The following is a 7151-nucleotide window of genomic DNA, read 5'->3' as shown; positions in this document are numbered from 1 at the left end:
GCCAGCCCAGAGAGGGGCTCCCACGGTGCCGGGGCAGGCTGAAGGGCCCCTCAAGCGCCGCCAGAGTGGACGCTGAGGCCGAGGAGGCGCCGAGAGTGAGGGCTGCTAGCACTTTGTCACCTATCGGTATTAAGTAAAGACCTTGAAGTGCTTGGCAGATGTCCGCTCCCGGAGCCGCCTTGGGTCCCCTGCTGCTGTCGGTGCCCCTGCCTCAGGTGGTCCCGATCCCGAGGCACAAGGGACGGCCGGGGAGGGCCCGCGCTCCTCCCAGGTGGACGGGGACGCTGGCCTTCCCGGCCCGGGAGATCTCCCATCCCAGCCTCCCGCCACACCACTGCGGCCCTGCCTCGTCTGAACCCCTCCTCCCTAGGGACACGCAGGTCAGGGACACCCGTCCACTTCCGTCTGCCATCGCCTCGGGGCCTGCGGGTGCCCCATCCTCACTCAGCTGCAGCACCCGGCCCAGGCCTGCACTACGCCGGCTGGGGGCCGGTCTCGGAGGAGAGGGTGGCGAGCGGGCGCAGGACAGAGGAGGGGGAGACAACGCCCCAGGCCTTCCCTCCCCAGGCGCAGGGGCACCCTAAAGACAGCTGAAGATTGGATGAAAAGCCGCCCCTCCTGGTGACTGGCTGGGGTCACCTGAAAGGAGCCAACTGAGCTCCCACCAGGTTCCTGCAGAGGGTTTCTGGCCACGGAACCTATCCCGGCAGAGGAGAGCAGCGAGCAGCCTGGCCTCCTGAGGAGACAGGGAGCCCTCTACCCCAACGGACTGTGCCCTCTATCGCCCCTGCCTCAGTAGGTTCTGCCACCCTCCTGCGGCCCCTGCAGCCCCCTCAACACGCCTACTTCTGGGTATGAGGGATGTCAGGGGTGCCAGAGGTCCCAGAGACCTTTGAGTACAAACCTGCCATCCTTGAGGGGAGAAACTTGGCGTAACACCCCGGTGGTCAGCAGACTTTTGGAAATACAGTTCAATGAGAAGCCAGGATTTCTGCCCTCTGTCCGCATCTTACATTTCTGTGCACCCACACTGAAGAGAATGGTAATAAAGAAAAAGAGGAGGAAGGACTGCATTATCACCTACTTCCTTTTGCTGAGAGCATCTCACTGCTTCCAGGGACCCCTGAGCTTCCCCTTGGAGAAGGTGGTGTGACAGACTTGTGGTTGGGGGCACATTTGAGGCCGGAGACCTCAGGCTGGTTCTAGTGTTATCTCCCCGACCTGGAGGTGCTCTTGAGGTCCCACCAATCCTCCGCCTCTTCCCTTGGGTGTCCCCAGCAGCACCTGGATGCCATTTCAGGGAGGACCACCCAGCACTGGATCTTGTTGTGTAACCACCCAGAACCCAGGAGCTGAGTATTTCCCTATGCACTCTGGTTCTGCACTGTCCAGTAAATCACTCACCAGTACTACCAGCTCTTTAGCCCTTGAAATGTGGCCGCTCCAAGTGGAAGTGTGCATTGAGTATGTGTTATACAAACTGGATTTTGAAGACAATATGGAGACAAAGTAACATTTCTCATTCATATATTTTTATATAATTACATGTTGAAATGATAATACTTTGATATATTAGACTGAATATCACTAAAATAAAAATTTTTTGATTTAGTAATGTTCGTAATGAAAATTAAAACAATGCACTGGTTCACATTATACCTCTAGTGGACAGCGCTGGTAAAGAATATACATCTAAAAGCTTTTCTCCATGTAACCTTTAAAGTAAGAATGCAAAATTCCTTTCTTCTACAAAAACATGAAAGATTGTCGTAAGGGCTGCACCCAGGCAGTTTTCACAGGTACACGCTTGTTATCAATCTTCTGTTCCATGTGCACTGAATTCTAGATCTGTGGCAAATGATATCAGCACCGTTTGTGATTTCTGGAGTCCAGGGAGAAAGAAAAAGACAGCGCTCTCCAGCATTCCTGTCACTGTTGAAAACAGACCAAGTCACGTTGTTCCTCCTTCATTATACTCTTGAGACCCTTACAAGAACATACGTCTTTTTTTTTTGTAAAAGTGAAGACCGGATCTTCAGGGCTGGCATCAGAGGGAGATCTCCTAGTGAGGAGATTCAACAGGACCCAAATTTAATTCCCTTCACCTTCTTCTTGGGGGTGGGAGGTGTCTTGATAATCATCCTTACACCCACCACACCATTTGCAGGAGGGCACTGGGCCCCTTCCACACAGGCACAGGAGTGGAATGGGATCCTTTCTGGACACTTCAGCACAGCCCATCTGAGACAGGAGCATTACAATAAAAAAGTTACGGGAAGAGGGGCAAAAGAAACACCTGAAGTACAGGCATACCTGGGAAATGTTGCAGGTTCAGTTCCAAACCACCACAATTAAGTGAATATTGCAATAAAGTGAGTCATATAAATTTTTGGTCGCCCACTACATATAGAAGTTATTTACATTATACTGTAGTCTATGAAGTGCACAACAGCATTATGTCTGAAAACCACAATGTACATAGCTTCATTAAAAAATGCTTTATTGTGGCTGGGCATGGTGGTTCACGACTGTAATCCCAGCACTTTGGGAGGCTGAGGCGGGCGGATCACAAGGTCAGGAGTTTGAGATCAGCTTGGCCAATATGGTGAAACTCCATCTCTACTAAAAATACAAAAATAGCAGAGCGTGGTGGCAGGCGCCTGTAGTCCCAGCTATTCAGGAGACTGAGGAGGGAGAATCGCTTGAACCCAGGAGGCAGAGGTTGCAGTGAGCCGAGATTGCGCCACTGCACTCCAGCCTGGGTGACAGATCGAGACTCCATCTAAAAACAAACAAACAAACAAACAAAAAAATTTATTGCTAAAAATGCTAATGGTTATCTGGGCTTTCAGTGGGTCATAATCCTTTTGCTGGTAGAGGGTGTTGTCCCAGTGTTGACTGCTGCTAACTGATCAGGGTGGTAGTTGCTAAAGGTTGGACTGGCTGTGGCAATTTCTTAAAATAAGACAACAATGAAGTCTGCTGCATTGATTGACTTTCTTTCAGGAAAGATTTCTCTGTAGCATGTGATGCTGTTTGATAGAATTTTACCAATAGTAGGACTTCTTTCAAAATTGGAGTTAAACCTCTCAAACTCTGCCATTACTTTACCAACTAAGTTTATGATATATTCTAAATTCTGTGTTGTAATTTGAACAATATTCACAGCATCTTTAGTAGGAGTAGATTCCATCTCAAGAAACCGCTTTCTTCACTCATCCATAGGAAGCAATTCCTCATCCATTAAAGTTTTACCATGAGATTGTAGCAATTCAGTCACAACTTCAAGCTCCACTTCAAATTATATTTCTCTTGCTATTTCCACCACATCCACAGTTATTTCCTCCACTGATGTCTTGAACCCCTCCATGAAGGGGTTCAAGTCATCCATAAAGGTTGGAATCAACTTCTTCCAAGCTCCTGTTAATGTTGGTGTTTTGACTGCCTCCCATGAATCACAAATGTTCTTAATGGCATCTAGAATGGTAAATCCTTTCCAGAAGGTTTTTAATTTACTTTGCCCAGATCCATGAGAGGAATCACTATCTATGACAGCTATAGCCTTAAAAAATGTATGTCATAAACAATAAGACTTGAAAGTCAAAATGACTCCTTGATTCATGGGCTGCAGAATGAATGTGTGTTAGCAGGAATGAAAACAATAATCTTCTTCTATGTCTCCATCAGAGCTCTTGGGTGATTCAGTCTTTTGTCAATAAGCAATAATATTTTGAAAGGAATCTTTTTTGCTGAGAAGCAGTGTGCTTAAAATACTCAGTCAACCATGCTGTAAAACGGTGTGTTGTCATGCAAGCTTTGTTGTTCCATTTAAAGGACAAAGGCAGAGTAGATTTAGCATAATTCTGAAGGGCCCTAGGATTTTTAGAATGATAAATGAGCACTGGCTTCAACTTAGCTCACCAACTATATTAGCCCCTAACTAGAGGGTTAGTCTGTCCTTTGAAGCTTTAAAGCCAACCACTGACTTTTCCTCTCAAGCTATAAAGTCCTAGATAGCATCTTCTTCCAGTAGAAGGCTATTTTGTCTACATGCAAACTTTGTTGTCGAGTGTAGCCACCCTCCTCAGTGGTCTTAGCTAGATCTTCTGGATTACTTGCTGCAGCTTCTACATCAGCACTTTCTGCTGCACCCTGTGCTTCCAAGCCACGGAGATGACTTCTTTTCTTAAATCACATAAACCAACCTCTCCTAGCTTCAAACATTTTTTCTGCAGTTTCTTCACCTCTTTCAGCCTCCATAGAATTGAAGACTATATCAGCATTGTGTGTCCACTGGAATAGAACTTCTAATTTCCTTCAGGAACTCTTCCTTTGCATTCACAAGTTGGCTACCTGGTGCAAGAGGCCTAGCTTTCAGCCTGTTTCAGCTCTTGACATGCCTTCCTCACTAAACTTAGCTTTTGAGTTAAAATGAGTGATATATAACTCTTCCTTTAACTTGAACACTTATAGGCCATTGTAGGGTTACTAACTGGCCTAATTTCATTATTGTTTGTTGTGTGTCAGGGAATAGAGTGGGAAAGAGATGAGAGAATGGAGGGTAAGGCAGTCAGAATACACATTTATTGATTAAGTACACCATCTTATATAGGCATGGTTATTGGCACCCTATAGTACAACAGTAACATCAAAGATCACTGATCACAGATCACTGTAACAGTTTTTTATTTTATTTTATTTTATTTTATTTATTTTTGAGATGTAGTCTCGCTCTGCCGCCCAGGCTGGAGTGCAGTGGCGCCATCTTGGCTCACTACAAGCTCTGCCTCCTGGGTTCACGCCAGTCTGCCTCAGCCTCCCGAGTAGCTGGGACTACAGGTGCCCACCACCATGCCCAGCTAACTTTTTTTGTATTTTTAGTAGAGACGGGGTTTCACTATGTTAGCCAGGATGGTCTCGATCTCCTGACCTCATGATCCACCTGCCTCGGCCTCCCAAAGTGCTGGAATTATAGGCGTGAGCCACCGTGCCTGGCCAACAATTATTTATTAATGAAAAAGTTTGAAATATTGTGTGAATTACCAAATGTGACATAGAGATAAAAAGTGAGCACATGCTGTTGGAAAAAAAAATGGCACTGATAGACTTCCTTGATACAGGGTTGTCACAAACCTTCAATCTGTAAAAAACTCAATACCGAAAAAGAGCAATAAAGTGAAGTACAAGAAAATAAAGTGTGCCTGTAATATGAATGTGCAAAATATAGTGTTTTTTGAGATCTTTTTTGGTTATTTTATTATTCATTTTAACTTTTTATTATAACACATTTTGAACATAAAAAGTAGAGAAAATAGTATACCAAATCCTCATTTATTCATCACCCACATCCAGTCCTTACTTTTAAAATTTTGTTAATAGACACATAACAATTGTATGCATGTATGGGGTATATGTCATATTTTGAGACAAGCATGCAAGGTGTAATGATAAAACTAGGGTATTTAGGATATCTCTCACCTCAGTCATTTATCTTTCTCTTATGCTAGGAACATTTAAAATTTTCTCTTCTAAATGGATAAATTTCTGGACACATACACCCCCCCAAGACTAAACCAGAAAGAGGTCGAATCCCTGAATAGACCTATAACAAGTTCTAAAATTGAGGCAGCAATTAATAGCCCACCAACCAAAAAAAGTCCAGGACCAGACAGATTCACAGCCGAATTCTACCAGAGGTACAAAGAAGAGCTGGCAACATTCCTTCTGAAACTATTCCAATCAATAGAGAAAGAGGGAATCCTCCCTAACTCATCTTATGAAGCCAGCATTATCCTGATACCAAAGGCTGACAGAGACACAACAAAAAAAGAAAATTTCAGGCCAATATCCCTGATGAACATTGATGTGAAAATCCTCAATAAAATACTGGCAAACTGAATCCAGCAGCACATCAAAAAGCTTATCCACCATGATCAAGTCGGCTTCCTCCCTGGGATGCAAGGTTGGTTCAACATACACAAATCAATAAACGTAATGCATCACATAAAGAGAACCAATGACAAAAACCACATGATTATCTCAATATACAGAAAAGGTCTTCGACAAAATTCAATAGCTCTTCAGGCTAAAAACTCTCAATAAACTAGGTATTGATGGAACACATCTCAAAATGATAAGAGCTATTTATGACAAACCCACAGCCAATATCATACTGCATGGGTAAAAGCTGGAAGCATTCCCCTTGAAAACCGGCACAAGACAAGGATGCCCTCTCTCACCACTCCTATTCAACATAGTATTGGAAGTTCTGGCTAGGGCAATCAGACAAGAGAAACAAATAAAGGGTATTCAATTAGGAAAAGAGGAAGTCAAATTGTCTCTGTTTGCAGATGACATAACTGTATATTTAGAAAACCCCATTGTCTCAGCCCTAAATCTCCTTAAGCTGATAAGCAACTTCAGCAAAGTCTCAGGACACAAAATTGACATGCAAAAATCATAAGCATTCCTACACACCAATAACAGGCAAACAGAGAGCCATATCATGAGTGAACTCCCATTCACAATTGCTACAAAGAGAATAAAATACTTAGGAATACAACTTACAAGGGAAGTAAAGGACCTCTTCAAGGAGAACTACAAACCATCAATCGCTCAAGGAAATAAGAGAGGACACAAACAAATGGAAAAACATTCCATGCTCATGGATGGAAAGAATAAATATTGTGAAAATGGTCATACTGCCCAAAGTAATTTATAGATTCAATGCGGAAAGCTGAAACTGGGTCCTTTCCTTACACCTTATACAAAAGTTAACTCAAGATGGATTAAAGACTTAAACGTAAGACCTAAAACCATAAAAACCCTAGAAGAAAGCCTAGTTAATACCATTCAGGACATACACATGGGCAAAGACTTCATGACTCAAACTCCAAAAGCAATGGCAACAAAAGTCAAAATTGACAAATGGTATCTAATTAAACTAAAGAGCTTCTGCACAGCAAAAGAAACTATCATCAAAGTGAACAGATGACATGATTGTATATTTAGAAAATCCCATTGTCTCAGCCCAAAATCTCCTTAAGCTGATAAGAAACTTCAGCAAAGTCTCAGGATACAAAATTAATGTGCAAAAATCACAAGCATTCTTATACACCAGTAACAGACAAACAGAGAGCCAAATCATGAAT

This window comes from Mandrillus leucophaeus, unplaced genomic scaffold (genome assembly GCF_000951045.1).
Source record: "Mandrillus leucophaeus isolate KB7577 unplaced genomic scaffold, Mleu.le_1.0 Scaffold772, whole genome shotgun sequence".
NCBI classification, from domain to species: Eukaryota; Metazoa; Chordata; class Mammalia; order Primates; family Cercopithecidae; genus Mandrillus; species Mandrillus leucophaeus.
The sequence above is the reverse complement of the archived record's forward strand: the minus strand, read 5'-3'. Positions refer to the sequence as shown.